The sequence below is a fragment of the Leptonychotes weddellii genome, chromosome 9 (assembly GCF_054177405.1).
Source record: "Leptonychotes weddellii isolate Sample4059 chromosome 9, ASM5417740v2, whole genome shotgun sequence".
In the NCBI taxonomy this organism is placed as follows: Eukaryota; Metazoa; Chordata; class Mammalia; order Carnivora; family Phocidae; genus Leptonychotes; species Leptonychotes weddellii.
In genome coordinates this window covers 49,452,127-49,472,206 of record NC_138377.1, presented here as the reverse complement: position 1 = coordinate 49,472,206, position 20,080 = coordinate 49,452,127, and the positions used below count along the sequence as shown (strand labels likewise).

Here is a 20,080-nt window from a genome sequence, read left to right as displayed (position 1 = left end):
GCAACACATTAATTTCTACTTTCTATTTTTATTTTTATTCTCTCAAATATCTAATACACTTTGAATACTAGAGTATATACCAAGGACTTAGCAGAAAAAGAGGCTGCATTTTAAATCACATCATAGATTGCCAGCTTTCTCCACAATAATACTGCTATGCTCAGCATGTGAGCCTGTATAACAGAGCAGATTTATTACTTTTAACAGTAGTAAACTACAAGTTTATGTTTTTTTGAATAATTTATGTTATACTCTTATTGCTGAAATCTAGATTTATGTTAAAAACTATGAAGTGGTTTAGTAGGTGTTTTAATAGGATTTTTTTTTTTTGCTGTTTTTCAAAAGAGAAAATGAAGGGGTGACAGAGTTATGAATCCTCATATGGAAATTGGTATGGAAATAAATGTAGTCTTTATTATATATATATATATATATATAACACATACATACATACAGCATTTAGGGACCCTTAAAGAGTGATGAATTTGACCTAGCATCTTTCAATTTCTAGGGCTTATGTTAGTATGTGAATTTCTGAATAAAACTCTTTTTCCTCTATGAACTTCATGATTGGAGGCAGATGCTACTTATTCTTAACCTTTCTTTAGAGTGCTATATTTGATAAGAAAGACTAATACAGTTCTAGAAAGTACTAAAAACAAGGAGCTTAAATAGGAATACCTCATATTCCCTAGCATGGTAGCATTTTGCAAAGTTTGTCTCCTTTCAGTAATGAGTATTATTTATTTTTCTGTAGAATATATATCCAATTTTCATTTCTATATGTGTCAATTTATTTATTCAATTATATTTGATTAAAATTGGTCATAGATCTAATAAATATTAAAAGCAAGCAAAGAATCCTGATTATATCTATGTCTTCTTGACTCTACACAAATGTGATTTCATTTTGTTCTTTTATTTTTGACTATCTTTGTACTTGCATTTTTATTGTTTTCATACACAGACCAAGAGTGTATTAGGAAGGGTGCAGAATGTAAACCTTACAACAGTTATTTTTCACAACTAATTATAGCGTATCTCCATAAGAAAAAATACTTATGGAAAAAACAATTCTTCTAATAAACAGATTTTGATGAGACACTGCATAGAATTGGAGTGATTCCAATGTAATACATAAAATCACTACCAATGGTACCGTGTGTTTTCTCTAGACGTAAGTTAATATAATGGTATCTAGAGGTTCAGTTGTAAAAATCAAGCAAATGAAACTATAGGAAAAAAATACCCAAATAGAGAATGTAATCCAATGATGAATGTATGAATGAAACCCCAGTTGATTTCTTATGCAATCCATGTGGCAGGGCTAAAAGAAAATTAGGCAATGAAAGCAGTCAACTCTTCCACAGAATGACATTCAGCATCTCCTGTTAACATATCAAGAGCAGGAAGTTATCATCATGTATAGGGAATGCTTTATAAATATGTTTTATAGCAATAAACAAAAAATCTAAAAATTATGTGATTTCTGTGGAAATAGATCCTTACGCAATAGATCCATCATTGTAATAATAGATTATTGTTCATACAGGAAACGGTATTGTAAAAGATGCTTGTATATATAGGAAATGGTGGGGTTTTTTTCTTTTAAGATGTTATTTATTTATTTATTTATTTATTTATTTATTTATTTATTTGACAGAGAGAGAGAGAGCGCGTGCACAAGCAGGGGAGCGAGAGAGAGAAGCATGCTCCCCACTGAGCAGGCCCCTGGGATCATGACCTGAGCCCAAGGCAGTTGCTTAATCAACTGAGCCACCCAGGCACCCCAGGAAATGGTGTTTTAAAAGATGCAAATGTTAATGCTTCTGTTTTGTGAGAACTGTGTGAACTTATACATACTCAGAATGCATATTCTAACCATTTTAAAATACTAAAATTCAAACTTCTTACATGTATCAGCATAAGCAAAGAGTTTATTTGGTTTAAGGAGATCCATGAAGAGCTGTAATAAGATGTGATTAAAATAATATTTGGTGGGGCACCTGGGTGGCTCACCTGGTGAAGCGACTGCCTTCGGCTTAGGTCATGATCCCAGGGTCATGGGATTGAGCCCCGCATCGGGCTCCCTGCTCCGCAGGAGGTCTGCTTCTCCCTCTCCCATTCCCCCTGCTTGTGTTCCCTCTCTCGCAGTCTCCCTCTCTCTGTCAATTAAATAAATAAATAAAATCTTTAAAAAAATAATATTTGGTGCTATGTGGGGAAGAATTCAGTTGGTCTGGCTTATGGAACCCAGATACAGGGGCTTATATAATGCAATTTAAGTCTGAGGGGGAACCCGCAATTCTGAGGGGTCATCCACAAATTTTCTTAGCTACCTGATATCCTATCTGAGTCTGTTAGACTTGGGTAGTTCTTATCCACTTAAGAGAGTGCATATGATATAGTCAAATTAATGAATAGACGATCTCTATCATCTGTGTGACCTATTTCAACTTTTGGATAGCTGACCTGTAAAATCCATAGACTAGCTCATATACGCATGCAAGTCATCATTGTTTGAACCCCACATGTGTGTATGCCTTTCCAATTATAGTAACTCCAGGAATCCTCTTTAACTTGAGAAAATTAAAAAAAATATAGAAGCATTCTCATGCAAAATTTATATTTATCAAACATTTTAATTTCAGGTAGCCCCAAATGCCCTGTTCTTATTTATAGATGAAGGAAGGGTTTATATGCCTTGAAACAATTTTTCTCAAAAGGTGAACTTAAGACCAATACAAATGGTTCAACTCACTTACCTGTTCACAATGCAAACATTTAGGCTCCCCAACAAGCCTACTGAAGCAGTCTTTGTGTGTGGGAACCCTGAACTCTGATTTATACCTTTCTGGTGATTCCTAAGTATATTAAATTTGACAAATATTGACAAATATTTGACAAATATTGACAAAAAACAAAGCATATTCTATTGTTGTCATACAAAACAAACCTATGTCCTCATCACTGATAGTTGGTTGAAAAAGAATTAATTTTCTCAGCCAAAAATGATCCAAATAGGTCTTTAAAATATCTCAGAATACCACTTCCAGAGACAAGCCATGATCTCTGCCCTCTATGAATTCTGATTCTTTCTAGTATTTTCAATTTATGAACTTTATGGGAATATACCGCTCTGCGAATTCCTTCTGGGACAGACAAGAGTATACCGCCTGACTTCCTCCCTTTTTATGGCAGTCACCTTTTCACAACCCTGCTTTCATTTGACTGAATGCTACAGGAAAATTTTCAGAGGTACAATATCCTCTTAGACCAAGTAGTTTTTAGAACTGGCATTTAAAAGGGGAGAGACTAAAACTATGGAAAACTATGGAAACTTGGTTTCAGTTCCAACTTTTCTGTCAATTAATGTAACCTTGGAGAAGATCACTTAACCCTTCTCATCCCAAATTTGCAACATGAAACAGCTAGACTAGAATATCCCAAATGTCCCCTCCACTTCTAGCAGTCTATGATTCTAAATAAAATGGTTTAAATAAACTAATTCTGTTAAGCAAATGGGGGTTGTTTTCTCTATATTCATAAACATCTCACAAAAGAAAATTCTTTTAGGATGATTTATATTAGAAACTTTCGGTACAGACTTTTTCAGGTGTCTCCTTTTTAAGCAACATATTTATATCCAGTTACTGCTCGGGCTAGGTAACTAGTGGAACTTTCCTTGGAGATGAAGGTGCTGAATTTCTCCAATAACCACATCTCTGTTCACATGAAGTTCAAGGTGGCAACCTCACAGCTATATACCACAATACAAGGTTTACAGTGGATTGAGTTCCTTTTTTTAAAATAATTTTGTATGCCTTCAGATTAAAAATCCCTCCAATAATCCAGGCATGGGGCTCTTCAAAGGACAAAATTTTAGCCAGCTTTTCCACACATGAGGGAAATTGAGCTATACTTTTCTTGTTTTATAAATAATTTATCATCTTTACTACCACTGCAATTTGGATCTCATAATACGATTTGGGAAATAGTTACTTGTTTTTCAGTTCCCTAAAAGTTAATTGCAAGATTATTCTAATTCTTTGTTTAAAAGATGCCTAGAGGGGCGCCTGGGTGGCTCAGTCGTTAAGCGTCTGCCTTCGGCTCAGGTCATGATCCCAGGGTCCTGGGATCGAGCCCTGCATCAGGCTCCCTGCTATGCAGGAAGCCTGCTTCTCCCTTTCCCACTCCCCCTGCTTGTGTTCCCTCTCTCGCTGTGTCTCTCTCTGTCAAATAAATAAATAAAATTTAAAAAAAAAATAAAAATAAAAAAAACAAAAAAAATAAAAGATGCCTAGAGACCTAGAGAACTCCTTATAACACTCTGGGGCCACTGCTGCAAGATCAGTACTGTGAGCCAGGGCCTCACCCCCACCGCAGCCCCGCGACAACTCCGCCACCATAGAAGACATGAACAAATACAGCAACAAAGAAATAGAGGGATTCTCAGAGAAATCCAAGATCAACACCAGTAAGAGTCAGCAGAATGACAGTAAAATGTTTATTGGAGGCTTGAGCTGGGATAAAAGCAAGGAAGATCTGACTGAATATTTGTCTCAATTTGGGGAATTTGTAGACTGCACAATTAAAACAGATGCAGTGACTGGAAGAGCAAGAGGATTTGGATTGGTGCTTTTCAAAGATGCTGCTAGTGTTGATGAGGTTTTGGAACTGAAAGAACACAAACTGGATGGCAAATTGATAGCCCCAAAAGGACCAAAGCTTTCAAAGGGAAAGAATCCCCCCAAAAGGTTTTTGTGGGTGGGTTGAGCCCAGATACTTCTGAAGAACAAATTAAAGAATATTTTGGAGCCTTCGGAGAAATTGAAAATATTGAACTTTCCATGGATACAAAAACAAATTAAAGAAGAGGATTTTGTTTTATCACATATACAGATGAAGAGCCAGTAAAGAAATTGTTAAAAAGCAAATATCATCAAACTGGTTCTGGGAAGTGTGAAATCAAAATTGCACAACCCAAAGAGGTTTATAAGCATCAACAGCAATAACAAAAAGGAGGGAGAGGTGCTGCAGCTGGTGGACCAAGTGGTACTAGGGGTGGTGGGCAAGGTCAGGGCCAAAACTGGAACCAAGGATTTAATAATTATTATGATCAAGGATATGGAAATTACAATAGTGCCTATGGTGGTGATCAAAACTATAGTGGCTTTGGCAGCTATGATTATACCCAGTAGTGATACTGGGTATAACTATAGGAACTATGGATATGGACAAGGATATGCCAACTACAGTGGCCAACAGAGCACTTATGGGTCTCAAGGGGGTGGGAATCACCAAAACAATTACCAGCCATACTAAAGGAGCATGTTGGAGAAAACAGGAGGAGATTGCTAAAGTTAACCCATCTTGTAGGATGACACTGAAGATTGGTCTTCTGTTGATCTAGGGTGATTGTTTTGTAAGACTTTCTAGTGTACAAGACACAACTTTATCCATCTGTATATAGCTGCCAATTAGTTCTCTTTGTTTTTACTTTGTCTTTTGCTCTCTGTATTATGACTAGAAGTGGATTTGTGTTTATACAAATTTTATTTGTATGATTTAATGTTTCAATTAGCAATAATCACGCCTCGGATAAACCTCATTGGCTACGATACTGCCACTGTGCAAAGCTTGTATGATTTAATGTTAAACCTCAATGCTTCCTTATGTGATTGTTCAAAAATTTAAAAAATAAAAGATGCCTAGATAATCATAACAGGGTTTTTAATGATTTACTTTCTTTATATGAGCATTCAAATTTATTTATTTTTGCCTGCATTTTGGTAAGTTTGCTATATATATATATGTATATATATTCTCATTTAGAAATTAACATTTTCATCATGATTGGTTAGTCATGTTATCTAGTCTTGGGACTTCCATAAATTCACTAAAAAATGAAGAATCATGGGCCTTTAGACTAGACTAAATGGGGACAGCTGAACTGGAAAGCATGGAGCCTTCTATGCAGAGGTTATACTTGTGTAGGGGGTCTCAGTTTCAACTTCTTGCCTCAAGCAGACAGTCTTCATCTCCTATCTTTGCATATGTTTTAAAATCTTTTGGTTAACTCCTTCCTCTCTTACCCAGGACTGCTGTGGCATTGGCTTACGTGCTCAGCACTTGGGTTCTCAGCACTTTCTTCGTTGCTAGCACTGATTCTTCTCCTAATTTTCTTTTAAGTGCGGAACATTATTTTAAACATTGCTCTATGTTACCCAATATTTCCAGCTTTTTGAAACAGAGACATGTGCTTTATCTTTTTGTAAAGTATACATATAAAATTTTACATATATTTATACAAATTATGCACTTATATATATACACTAAAATGGAGAAAGATACACACAAGCCTGTTTGAGTACAGATTATCGAGGAGAAAACTTGAAGATAAACATGAGATGGTGACTGTATCTGAGATATTACACTTTTACATTATTTAAACTGTTTATAAACAGGAATACTTATTGAAATCTTAACAGAATTTAAATATAATCAAGGCAGGCATACAGTTTTATAAAATCAGACTATAAGTACACTGAAGAGGAAATGTGTGAATGCCCCAATTTAAAGGCAATATTTTAGTTATGTTTCATAAAATAATCATACTTCACAAGGAATGTAGAGATCATGAAATATAATATATTCAGAACTGTGATTCACAGTTTTAATAATTCTGGTGGAGACTAAGAAAGATCAATAGATATTTGTCCCATTCCCTTTCAATTAGCATAACCCCATTTATACTCCCCCCACCCCCAGGCCTTTTATCATATACTACCTAAACAACAAGATTATGGCTAAACTGGAGCTTGAAAATCATTTAGGTAGACCAATGTTAGAAGATATTCTTTTTCTCTTTGGTCTTATATTTCTATTCTACTTTGACCACAAGATCTGTTTTCCATGTAATATATATTTCTGGAAGTCCGACTATGTCCCCATATTTCTCCACAGCAAAACCATGAATACAAATGAACACTTTATGTGTTTATATTGTTGTGCTCATAAGTCTAATTTTTAAAATTTTCCGACTTTAGTAATCATTCTAATAATTATAAGTAGCAAGCAATTGATCAAAACATTTTTTCCCTCTAAATGCTTATGACTTAAAGAGACAAATTTAATTTCTTCAAATATAAATAAACTTCAAACCAACATTATGCTGCCAATCATCTTCCAAATAATAGTGAAGAGGAATAGGGAATTGGTTTGGGTGTAGTGGGAGGCACAGGAAGGGGATAGCAAAAGGGACTGTTAAGTAATATGGCTTCTCACCATCCCTAGAAGGATTTAGTGATGCAAATGTAGGAACAGTCATTCTTACCATCTATGCATCATCACAAAAACATGTTATACATATCCTGTTGGTTCTTTTTTTTTTTTTTTCCTGAAGAACTCTAATACATGGTTGTTTCCTGGTTGCTTAGAGAAGTAAAAGTGCTCCTGCAGCAAGTTACAGTATATAAAACAACCAAATGTGAATTCCATTGGCATCCTTTTTGGGACCATTTGGTTGCAGTCTTACAAATGTCTACAGGGTTGTAAGGTATTTATTCACCATACTGATTAATCAAATTAAAGTTACATAGGCATTGAGGTGTTGAACTATCCAAGAACTAGTGATGTAGTAATGAGTTTCAAGCATATGGCAAAATACAAATCAGCATTTGCATATCAAACAATTAGTAGTGTTTAAGGAAGAACTGCCAAATTGTTATTAGTTTCATCTAGTTATTTTATAATTAAACTCCATATGATTCAAATACTTTAGGTCACAAATGAGGAAATGAATTAAAAAAAACTCACTGCAAAATGTGATCTACTATAGCTCCTTAAGAGTGAGAGATGGTGTGATATAGATAATTTGTGAAAAATAACTGTAATTATTTTTGTATCCATGTACCTTCATTTGTGGTTCTTTCCACGAAAAAGTATTGTCTATTTCCTAACCCCTTGAAGTTGGGCTTCAGTTTTCTCTCTCAAAACTCTGACTACCAGCTAAACAAGTTCCAGCTAGCCCATTGGGTAAAGAGCAACTCTTGGAGGAGAAATCCTGAGGCCTTCTTAAACATCTTAGCCAACCCCAACTAACCTAGCAGCTGACTAAAGAAGCATGAGAACACAGCTGAGATCACAATAGCCTGGCTGAGCCAAACACAAATTGCCAATCTGTGGAATAGTATGATAAACAAATATTTTTTTTACTTTATTCCATTAAGTTTTTGCTCAGTTTATTGTACACTATTATCAATGGCAACAGGTGTCTGAGATAGAGGGATTTTTCCACTGACCTGGTAATATTATGCAGCCATAAAAAAGAATGAGATCATGTCATTTGCAACAACATGGATGGACCTTAGGGTATTATGCCAAGAAAAATAAGTCAGACTGAGAAAGATAAATACCATATGATTTCACTCATATGTGGAACCTAAAAAATAACTGAATAAACAAACAAAAAGCAGAATCAGACCAATAAATACAGAGAACAGACTGATAATATTATGGCAACCTGTTTTGTAAAACCTCTTTTATCATCAAATAAGCTCATCTTTGATCACATTTTCTGTAATTTGCCAATTTTCTTTTATATGATTATATGGACTATAAAACATCTGTTTCCTAACTACTATAAATAGGAATTTTTCTTGCAAAATACATTCTTCAACCATCTTATCCATCTTAGCTTCTGTATCTATTTTCTCTTTCTCTCTCTCTCTCCATTTTGCTGTAATTTTTTTTCACATGCTTCCCATACCTTTGCGTAATTGTTATATAAAGTTAATTCATTACTTAATTTGTAATTCAATTTGTTAATAGAATTATCAGCTCAAATTAGTTTGTTCATTGTATATTGAGTCCTTCTAAATGCACAGTAATAGTGTGGGGGATGCCTTTTTCCTTCTAACCTCTGGTTAACAAGGACTTTTTCTTATTACCAGGTCAGTGGAAAAATCCCCTGTATATCAGATACCTATTGCCAGAGGGGAGGGAGGAGGAGGATAGGCAAAATGGGTGAAAGGTAATGGGAGATACAGGCCTCCAGTTATGGAATGAATAAGTCATGGGAATAAGACCATGAGAATATGGTCAATGATACTGTAATAGTGTTGTATGGTGGCAAGTGGTAGCTACACTTGTGGTGAGCAGAGCACAACGTATAGAGTAGTTCAATCACTATGTTGTACACTTAAAACTAATCTAACATTGTGTGTCAACTTTACTCAAAAAGGAAATTAAAAAAGATATTGCATTATTTTATGAGTGCCTTTAACATTGGGACTAGTAACAGAAGCAATATTAAAATAGTTGTAGGGTTTCAATTAGAAAGCCATCTAACATAACCATGGTAATATTCTTCTGGAAATTCTAATTGACTCCATATGAGATAAAAAAAAATAGAAGTATAAATATTGGAAAAGAATAGAAATCATATGATTATTTTCAGATAATATGATTAAATATTTGGAAACATTAGAGAATCAACAAATCAACTATTATAATCACAAAATTCAGGAAGGCAGCTGCAGACAAATTAATGTACCAAAGTTTGTAACATTTATATATACAAATACAAACTAATTAGAAAATATATTAAAAATTTCATGGTAATATTAGGTGACATTAGACGGGCCCTGTTTTAAGTGCTTTACATAACTCATAGGTCTTATAATAAATATTCCTATTATCCTCAATTTGCAGGTGAGGAGACTGAGGCTCAGAGAGTTAAATGGGCCATCACCACATAACTATTCAGGTGGCAATAAGATCCTGATCCCAAGCTGACTGATTCTAGAATCTATTTCCTAAACTTCCTGCACTCTCCCCTGATCTCAACCACAGAGGCAACACAAAATATGCAATGCCAAAGCCAAACGTAAGAACTTTTCAGGATTCATCAAGAAAAAAATAAAGTGGTCATAAGAGGATAACTGGAAAAACGGAAGGCAGACACCATATTACTTTTGTCTATTTTCATATCCTTATAATTAGCACAGTGCTGGGCACATTTATTAAGCACTTAGTAAATGTTAGTGAATATATAAACTGATAACATTTAATATTGTAGCAATGTAGGAAAACAAGCATTCTCATTTGCTGTTGGTGAGGTGTACATTTGCATAACTTTTTAAAGGAAAATTTTACATTAACGTTTATAATTGAAAATGTGTGTACTCTTTGACCAGGAAATCCTCTGTTTACAATTTTATTCTACGTAATATTCTATACTATGTAAGAATGCCTTTGCAACAAAACTTGATAAATCATGCCTTAAAAACAGAGGTTCGTGTTTCCCACATATAATTGGACATAGGCAATGTTTGCTGTTGGTGAAGCAGTTTTGCAATCTAACTAGTTCTGAGGTTCTATCATTCTTTTCTGACATCCTTAGCATCTTGTGTCTTTCTCCCTCTACTTGTTTCATTATGATTTCAATATGCCAAACTCTGCTCCAAGTACCAAGTCTGCTTTCCAGAGAGGAAGAAGGGAAAAGGAGAGCAGCAATACACTCTCTTCCCACATCTGTCACTTCTATTAGAGACTAAGTTATCTTTCCAAGTAGCTCCCCAACAGGTCTACATGGTCTGTGTTTAGAAATGAGTTACTCTAAATGCAGGAATTTACCTGGCTTTCAGTTCCCAGTTGATACTGTCTACTAGGCTCTCACAATCAATGCTGGAATACATATGTAAAATAGCTAGCCCTGTGCCATCTACAGGATAAGAAAAAAGCTAGAAAAAATCTTGATAACTATTGATAGGAGATCAATGATCATGTGGCCATATACAGAGAAGGATGGAGAAGGAAGAAGTAGGAGAAGCCCCTTAATCACACCCTTTAGATTTTGGGTGAAGCGTTGCAATAGCTGACTATTTTTTTTTAAGATTTTATTTATTTATTTAAGAGAGTGAGTGAGTGAGCATGGGGGGGAGGGGCAGAGGGAAAGGAAGAAGCAGACTCCCCACTGAGCAGGAAGCCCACTGAGAAGGAAGCCCACTGAGAAGGAGCCTGGGCTCTATCCCAAGATGCTGGGATTAGGACCTGAGACCAAGGCAGATGCTTAACTGACTGAGCCACCCTGGCACCCCGCAGTAGCAGGATCTTACCTCTCTTTGTTATGATGATAGAAAAAAGGCTAAAATTGGGAGAATACAGTAAGATATTGAGAAGCATAAATGATATTCTCATACTCATTCTGCTCTATTTTCTGTTAAACTGAAGACATCCACATTTTAACTCTCAAGACTGCAAACATCAAAAATATCTCTGAAGAATCTGGGAGCCAGTACGGTCCGGCCCCTGATACACTGCACAAAGACCCAGTATCACAAGCCCCTGAACATGGGGAACGAATACCACTAAATAAAACATTGATACATATATTTCTTTTTCTCTCATCTTACATCTTCTTCACCCCAAAATTACTTTTTTTTTTTTTGGTTATCCAGGATTTTTAGGTTAACATGCTTGCCTGTCTGTACCTTCGCATTTTCAAGTATTTATTACTTCAATATTTATAAACTAAAAAGAACAAAGAAATCTACAAAGTTCTATTGTTGCTTTAAAAAAGAATAAAGCTTTTCTTCCTATCTATAAATATTCTAACCCAAACTGAACTAGTCATAGAAAGATAGATTCCTAAGTCCATATTCTAGCATCATAAATTGATGGTAATCTGAGGCATGGTCCATTAGATGTGATTTATGCTTCTCTTTAAATATAGCTATAGCAATATTTTTTTTTTTGCAAAGAACAGTTAATAGTAAACAAGTTTACTCTGATGAAATTTAGATTCTCTATAAAAAACACTTCTATGAGACTTCAGCACTTCTGCTTCTGTAATGCTAATTAGTAGACCAACTCATGGTATGTTTTGAAATATCTAACAAACAACTTGTTTGATATTCTTTGTCACAAACTAAAGCAATGCAAAGAAGTTATAAAAAGCTGTTTAAAATCTCTTTAAAATCCTGAAATCAAAGAGTCTAGGTTTGAGGGAAATACCAACAAATGTTTCTGAAATATAACATTTTCTTTCTTTTTTTTTTAATGAATAACATGATCCTAACAGTAGTCATGCCTGAAAATTGCAGGTATTTTCCACAAGGAAAATTTAGCTGACTATAGAGTCATACTTACATAGTGTGGTATATTATGTTATGATTCAGAAAATATTCATCCTTCTTCGCCCCTTCTATAGAAGTATTTTATTTCTCCACCCCATGGATGTTGCATTTGGTTATGTGACTCACTTTGGCCAAAAGAATGTTAGGGGCTTTGACATATGGATACATCCAAGCAGAGGCTTATCTGTCCTTGCATGGATTGGTTTGTTCTCTCTTATGCTCCTGTGCACAAACGTGAGAATTTCACTTCCTAGGTAAGGTATGATCTTTCAGTTTGGATCTAAATATCAATTTAGAGCTAACTCACATCTTGGAGGCGAACCTCATTGAACCACTACAGCTTAGCAGAGTCAAGCCAAGATGCAGCTGATCCATAAGCCCAAGAGCACAAAATAAATGGTTGTGCCTTTAAACCACCTATTTTCTAGGTTGTTTGTTATGCAACATTGCTACAACCAAAAGATAACTTACACAAATATATAAGGGAAACATATATAGTCAAAATCACTTTTGTAAATTTTTCAATCTTTTATTCCTAAAATGTTTTTTAGGAATAAAAATTGAAACACATGTAGTTTTGTGTAAACACCTCTATAATATGTCCAGATAAATGCACATTTCAAAAATATGTAAAATAATGTGTATGCAAGCTATAATTTTATACCACTACATTTTAAACATCAGAAATGCATATCCTATGGAAGAAACTTAAAGTGATAGCCATTGAAGAATAGCATGACTTCTGTCTCATGAATACTCCTGGACATGTATTCATCTAGTAGGATTGCTTCCCTAATAAATGGCTGTTTTCCTCTTTTTTTTTTTTTTTTTGCCTACGTGTGCATCAAAACTCCTCTAAATAATTCAACACCCACATGAGATCAATATATATGAACTAATATTTTCCTCATGTTTTGTGATTCTTAATGAAAACTATGTACACATTTAATTATGCAATCATAGTTTTATTAAATGGTATTACTGCCAAGAATTATAATCCATGTGCAATTCAATTTTAGATTTTATTCCTAAAAATAGTTTTTGGTCATATTTCATAGTGATCTGTATACACAATATAATTTCAATCAAAATCACTATATGATATTTCATGAAACTAACAAGGTGATTCTGATATTTTTATAAGGTTTAAGAGTAAGAAGAAAACAGACCTAAGAATTACATAGTCGCTCAAAATGAGCAAGTTGCTGGTAGAGGGACTCCTTATAGGATATAGAGATATTATGGAGATCCAGTAAGAAAATGTGGTATTGGCACAGAGCAATAAAATAGTAAATGGTCTAAAACCAAATCCTTTCATATATGTAAATTTGGTTCAACAGAGAATCCATTGTAGATCAGAAGGAAAGGATGAATTATTCAATAAATTTTGCTGGGTAAATTGGTTATCCATAAAGAAAAAAAATAATTGGAATCTATCTCTATTTTGTCATACAACTTTAGATGGATTTAAGAAGTGAATATGGAAGACTATTTTTTTGTGTTTATAAGAAAATATAACATTTTAATGACAAAATTATCATAAAAGGTATCAATCAGGGCAATGTAAGCTAAACAATTTCCAGAGCTCAAACAGGGCACAGAGATACTTAAGCTCCAGCCAGCCAAAGCTGGGAGTGGAGATTCTTACTGATCACCTGAGACATTCAATAGACCAAGTGCACACATGTATCACACAGGAGTAGCAGAGCTAAACTACCACAGAAATAAAGCTAGGGCAGGGACAGATCTGGAGTAACTTTACTCTAGGGGTAATTTTTGCCATTTTTACCCTCTGCACCCATAATTTATTATTCTGTAGATACTCCAAGGAAACCCTATGCACATTTCTGGAATTCTTTTCCTGCATAGCTTTCTCTTTTGGGGAACACTGTCTCACAACATCTAGCTCCCTGAGCCAACTTTGGCTGTGATCTCGTTTCCTCACCTCAACAGCACCACCCCCTGGAATTCCCCTCCACTGTAGTCTTGAGTGTGCTCCTAGGAAGAAAACCAGGGCAGTCACTTGGCCCACTTCAATCGCCATCTTTCTCTCAGAGGTCACCGTTCTTCACAGACTATTGTCCAGTGCCCCAAAACTTTTGTTTCACATACTTCATATAGTTTTTCAACTGTTTCTGGTGGTAGAAAAAACTAAATTTTTACAATGATTATTTCCTCTGAAGGAAAAGTAAGGCGAGGTTTATGTAACTGATCTAATAATAGTCATTTGATGATGGGTTTATGAATGTATTTTTATTTTCTAAACTCCTATATCATGCACATAAACACACACACTTATATACTCATACACTGTTTTATCAAATATTACAAAATATGAAAGCCTAGAGGCAGGATAACAAGTTTGATAATTACCACGTATGGGAGAGAGAACACTGATTTGGCAGCCTAATGAAGGTGGAGGTGATACATATGGCTAATTTCATGACCTGCTTTAAGGGCAGTTTCAAGATTGGCCAGTAAGATAATGGAGAAAGAGTTTAGAGAAAGAAAACTACAGGCTTTTGCCCCCAAGAAATAGGGTTAATGTTTGTGCTTTTGCAAATTTATGAAAGATTAAGCCATGCACAGATTTGAAAAGGGAATCATTCAATACTTGGATTTTGACATAGGAGTTTGACATGCTCATAAGACTTTAAAGTAGAGATATTTTGAGTGAGGTTGGGGTAAAGAATTAATTTGGAAGTATTTGTGCATAAATGTGATTTAAATCTAAACACCAAGAGAAAATCATCTAAGGAATAAGAATAATGATGTAGTCAGAGCTCTTGTGCAGTCTTCCATACAGAGTTTCTGTAGCGTGAGGAGTTAGGAAAACAAAAACAAAAACAAAACCTGAAAAGCAGGGGGCCATATAGAAGAAAAACTAGGAGAATGTGATACAGTGTAAGTTTTTTTTAAAGATTTATTTATTTGAGAGAGAGAGTGAGTGAGAGAGAGAGCACAAACCATGGGGAGAAGCAGAGGGAGAAGCAGGCTTCCTGCTAAGCAGGGAACCCGACGTGGGACTCGAGCCCAGGATCCTGGGATCATGGCCTGAGCTGAAGGTAGATGCTTAACTGACTGAGCCACGCAGGCACCTGATACATTGGAAATTTGAAGAAAAGAAGTTGCTAAGCAGTTATCTCAGAAAACAGATAATAAGGAAAGATGAGGAAACTAAATAAACTAGACCCCATTCTATGCCAATCATTTTGACAAAAAAAAAAAAAAAAGCCCAATAAGACATTTGACTGAAGTGCCAAACCTGTTTAAATGTGATAATAGAACTAGTAAGACAAGACAAAAATTGAGTGTTTTGGAAACCATGTAATTTATTATGTATATTAGAGTTTAATTTTGTAAACATAATAATTTATCACTGATGGTGCTTAAATTTATTTATTTATCATCTGGAGCTTTGTAAAGAAGCCAATTATTCACAGAGACAGGCTCCATGCATTATTATATAACTTTTTCGTTATAATGTAACTTTGTAAAATGGAGTCAGTCATTCAGATTGTCAACTTATTCTCCAACATAAAATCTATTTCCCTTGGTAGTGCTAATAATAACACAACAGTTCTCCTAGGGAGACAAACAGATTGTGCAAAGTCATTTACTTCTGCCTCTATTAAAGGATGCTACAACAACTGTTATCTCCTACCTGAAATATCCTAAAGGAAAAGTTTTAATTTTAAAGTCTAAAGCAACATTCCATCTTTTTTATCTACACGCAGGTATTGTTCATGCTCTCAAGAGCCTCTTTATTTTGGTTTACTGGAACAACGACTAAAATTTATGAATTTCCAAATAAAGTTCATGCCTTTCGGTGGTCAATCTGCATGACTATTTGAAATGTTCATCACAATGAACAATAAGAGGGCTTTGTTCTAAGCAAGTAGAAATTTACTTTCACTCATTATAGTGTTACACTCATTCCAACTAAAATGTTAGCTCTTTAGTGCGTTTTCTGTTTTAAAGGCTTTTAACAAGGTGATCTTACAAGGACTTAAAAATCAAAAAGGAAGAATTATATAAAAGATGGTGAGCTCCATGAGGCGCCTGGGTAGCTCAGTTCGTTGAGCATCTGCCCTTGGCTCAGGTTGTGATGGCAGGGTCCTGGGATGGAGCCCTGCTTCATCGGGCTCACTGCTCAGCAGGGAGTCTGCTTCTCTCTCTTTCCCCCTGCCCCTCCACCCCGCTCGTGTTCTCTCTCTTACGCTCATTCTCTCTCTCAAATAAATAAATAAAATCTAAAAAAAAAAAAAAAAAAAGATTGGGAGCTCCTGAAAGAAAAATAAAAAGACTGGACATCTGAGGTAACTAGCCTGATTGGTGAGGGTCTTTCCCAGTCAAAGCCAGGGAGAGGTGACTATTTTTGCAAATGTGCAGACACAAATGCAAAGCAACAAAGAACATGAAAATCTGCAAAACACAACACAATCAAATGGACAAAATAAATCTCTATTTACCAAGCCTAAGGAATTAGAGATCTAGGAATTACTGACAAAGAATTAAAAATAAGTATCAACTCAGTGATTTCCAAGAGAACACTGATTAAAATACCAAACAAAATCAGGAAAATGATATATGAACAAAATGAGAGTATCGATAAAGAGAAACAATTAAAAAGAACAAAGCAGAAATTCTGTTTTATTTTCTATGAAATGATAACCAAAGGAGAACAAGGGTGACTATATCAGACAAAACAGACTTTAAGTTAAATATTCTCACAAAAGACAAAGAAGGCTATTATATAACTATGAAAGAGCCAGTTCATCAAGAATATAGCAATCATAAATATATATGCACTAATATCCAAGCAACAAGTATGTAAAGCAAATATTCACATATCTGAAAGGAGAAATAACAGTGCAGTAATAGTAAGAGACTATTACCCTATTTTCAACAGTATATAGCATTCAGATAGAAAATCAATATAGAACAGTGAACTTGTACACCACCACAGCCCAAACGGACCTAATTGATATATACAGAATATTCTACCCAACAGCAGCAGAATACACATTCTTCTCAAATACATATGGAACATTCTCTGATAGATCACATGTTACATTACACAATAAGTCGAAATAAATTTAAGATGATTGAAATACCAAACATCTTTTCTGACTACAATGGAATGAAACTAGACATCAATAACAGAAGGAAAACTGGAAAAGTCACCAGTACGTGGAAATTAAACAGCACATTATTTCAGCAACAATTATTTTAGTGTAGTTCTGCCACAACCTTGATTTTAGCCCTGCAAGACCCATATCAGTTTTTTGACTTGTAGAACATTTGTTTTAAGCCACCAAATCTGTGACTATTTGTTACAGCAGTAATAGTAAACTAGTACAGAGTAACTACCCATTTATTGCCAAATTCCCATTTTATAGAAAAATTTCTCTAGTGAACCTGGCATACTATCTCACTGCAGTCTGAATCTTCACCATATAAAAACTGAGAAAGCTCCCATGATTTATTAGGTCCCATCATAGAAGGATAGGATATTTTATTTAAGAGTTTTAGTGGGAAAAAGATATGTTCTTTTTAAGAGCTTTAATTTCCAAATTTCCTATGTATTATAAAATAAAAACAACAGTAAGATTCTTTATTCTAAAAATCAATGTACCAGAGAGTGGAGGACATAATTCTATTTTGGCAAATCCTCTAGCCAAAGTCCACTGAGCCATCCTATTACCAAAATAGGTCAGTGTGGTCTTTTTGCAGATGCTTATGCATATGGTACATATATAATGTACTGAGAACCTCAGAAGCAGCTTTTGGAACCATTCCATATAAAAATGGATGATTGTATATTCCATATTTAAGGTTCATAACCAAGAACTTCACTTATATCTTTACCCAATCACTATAGGACATTGCAGCTGGTGAAAACAAAAATGGAACTTTGTCTTGAAAATTTGTCATTGCCCAATGTCTTGCATGAAAATACTTCATGGGGTTTACCAAAATGTAGAAGCACTGCAAAATAATGTATGGCATAACATGCTTTAGAACATCCTCAAGCAGTTTAGAAGAGTAAGTCCAATAGGAAACCAGTGCAATCTTCCTACTGCGTGGGAGACTTTTCCATTGCTAGGCTCCCGCAATTTGGATAACTTCTCTCTGGCTCCTGTACTACCTGGTAGCCAACAGCATCCACCACCTGTCAGCTTTCATCAACAACTCTTTCAGAGTGCCTCTGATAAGTTATATACCCTTGAACTGCTTTCTCTCACAACCTAAATGTGAACTTGCATCAATTTGCGCTGGTGCAGCGCGATGGTGACTTCTCTTTCCGTGAGTCATGGTTTCCCTTCAGCATCACTGTCTAGATCTCAGCATGGGTAGCAAGCTCTTCATTGGGCCTTCTCCAAGCCCTAGTGTAGTGAATGCTCTTTTTTTTTTTTTTAAGATTTTTTATTTATTTATTTGACAGAGAGAGACACAGCGAGAGCGGGAACACGAGCAGGGGGAGTGGGAGAGGGAGAAGCAGGCTTCCCGCGGAGCAGGGAGCCCGATGCGGGGCTCGATGCGGGGCTCGATCCCAGGACCCTGGGATCATGACCTGAGCCGAAGGCAGATGCTGAACGACTGAGCCACCCAGGCGCCCCAGTGAATGCTCTTTAAATCTGCTGTTTCTGTATTCTTCAGATGTTTCTTTTCTTCTAACTAGTCAATTCATTATTACTCTAGTTCCCTGTTAATAGTAACAATTCTATATACATATATGTTCTATATATTCTATTTTATGTGTGTGTGTGTGTATAGATATATAATTTTCTCTCTCTCTATATATATATTACTAGGTAGTTTCTGTTTCAATTGGATCAGAACTAAAAAATCATCCCAGTGGTTAGCACACCCTAGGGGCTCAACTAATATTAGTTGAACAAGTAAGTGGATGAATGAGGAATGCTCACTAATTTTCAAACCACCAGTGGAGGGGATGGGAAAAACAATAGCAACAACAGTAACAACACTACCACCACCAACAACAGCAAATCTTTTGGGCAATGGTTCACTGACAGCTTGGGCAATGTAAATGTAGCATGTTGCACAAATTCATAGCTATTTCTGAATAGGACCAAGGAAATCAGAGACTGATAACATCATTGCTACATAATGCTTCTTTTCAGACAGATTTGGCAATAATCTCAGTTGATTTGTGAGTAGAACTTCTACCAGGTGAAAACCTGGCATAAAAAATTATACCTTTGGAAGGGTCATCTTTAGTTCTAGATTAAAACTGCTATTCCAGCACAATCACTAAAACTGATCTGGGGGGAAAATGCTTATTTAACTACACCTAACAAATTATGTTTGAATAAGTTTTTATTGATTTTTTTCTTTTGTGCTATTTGAAGTGCAAACTCAAATTCTGTTCAGAATTTCTGAAGTATTCAGCTAGTTGGCTTTAACCACAAAAGTTATCTGGGCATAGAGAGGCCTCCTGATATTTCCAAATGAATGGAATCTGTTTGCATACTTGTTGGCCACAGGCTCATGAAAAGAGAGGAATCTTTAGCCTCCCACAGAGTTATATGCTTTGCTCTTCAGTGTCATTTTGCAGCATAGTACATTTTGAAAATTCTGTCTCTAACTGTATTGAACAGTGGTTGATCAAGGTATATCCCGCCAGTTTGTTTATAAATATTTAAGGGTAAAATTTTCTTTTTTTTTTTTTAAAGATTTTATTTATTTATTTGACAGAGAGAGAGACAGCGAGAGAGGGAACACAAGCAGGGGGAGTGGGAGAGGGAGAAGCAGGCTTCCCCGCGGAGCAGGGAGCCCGATGCGGGGGCTCGATCTCAGGACCCTGGGATCATGACCTGAGCTGAAGGCAGACGTTTAATGACTGAGCCACCCAGGTGCCCCTAAGGGTAAAATTTTCTAAATAAAATGACAAGATACAAGAGAAATACAAGAGA

At 35.4% G+C, this 20,080-nt stretch overlaps 2 pseudogenes; one reads left to right on the top strand and one right to left on the bottom strand.

Moving 5' to 3' along the window:
- The first annotated feature begins 4,398 nt into the window (after positions 1–4,398).
- On the top strand, positions 4,399–5,418 carry LOC102732115 (heterogeneous nuclear ribonucleoprotein D-like pseudogene; annotated as a pseudogene).
- Positions 5,419–5,536: 118 nt separating this feature from the next.
- LOC115939857 (U4 spliceosomal RNA) lies at positions 5,537–5,641 on the bottom strand (annotated as a pseudogene).
- Positions 5,642–20,080: the final 14,439 nt, after the last annotated feature.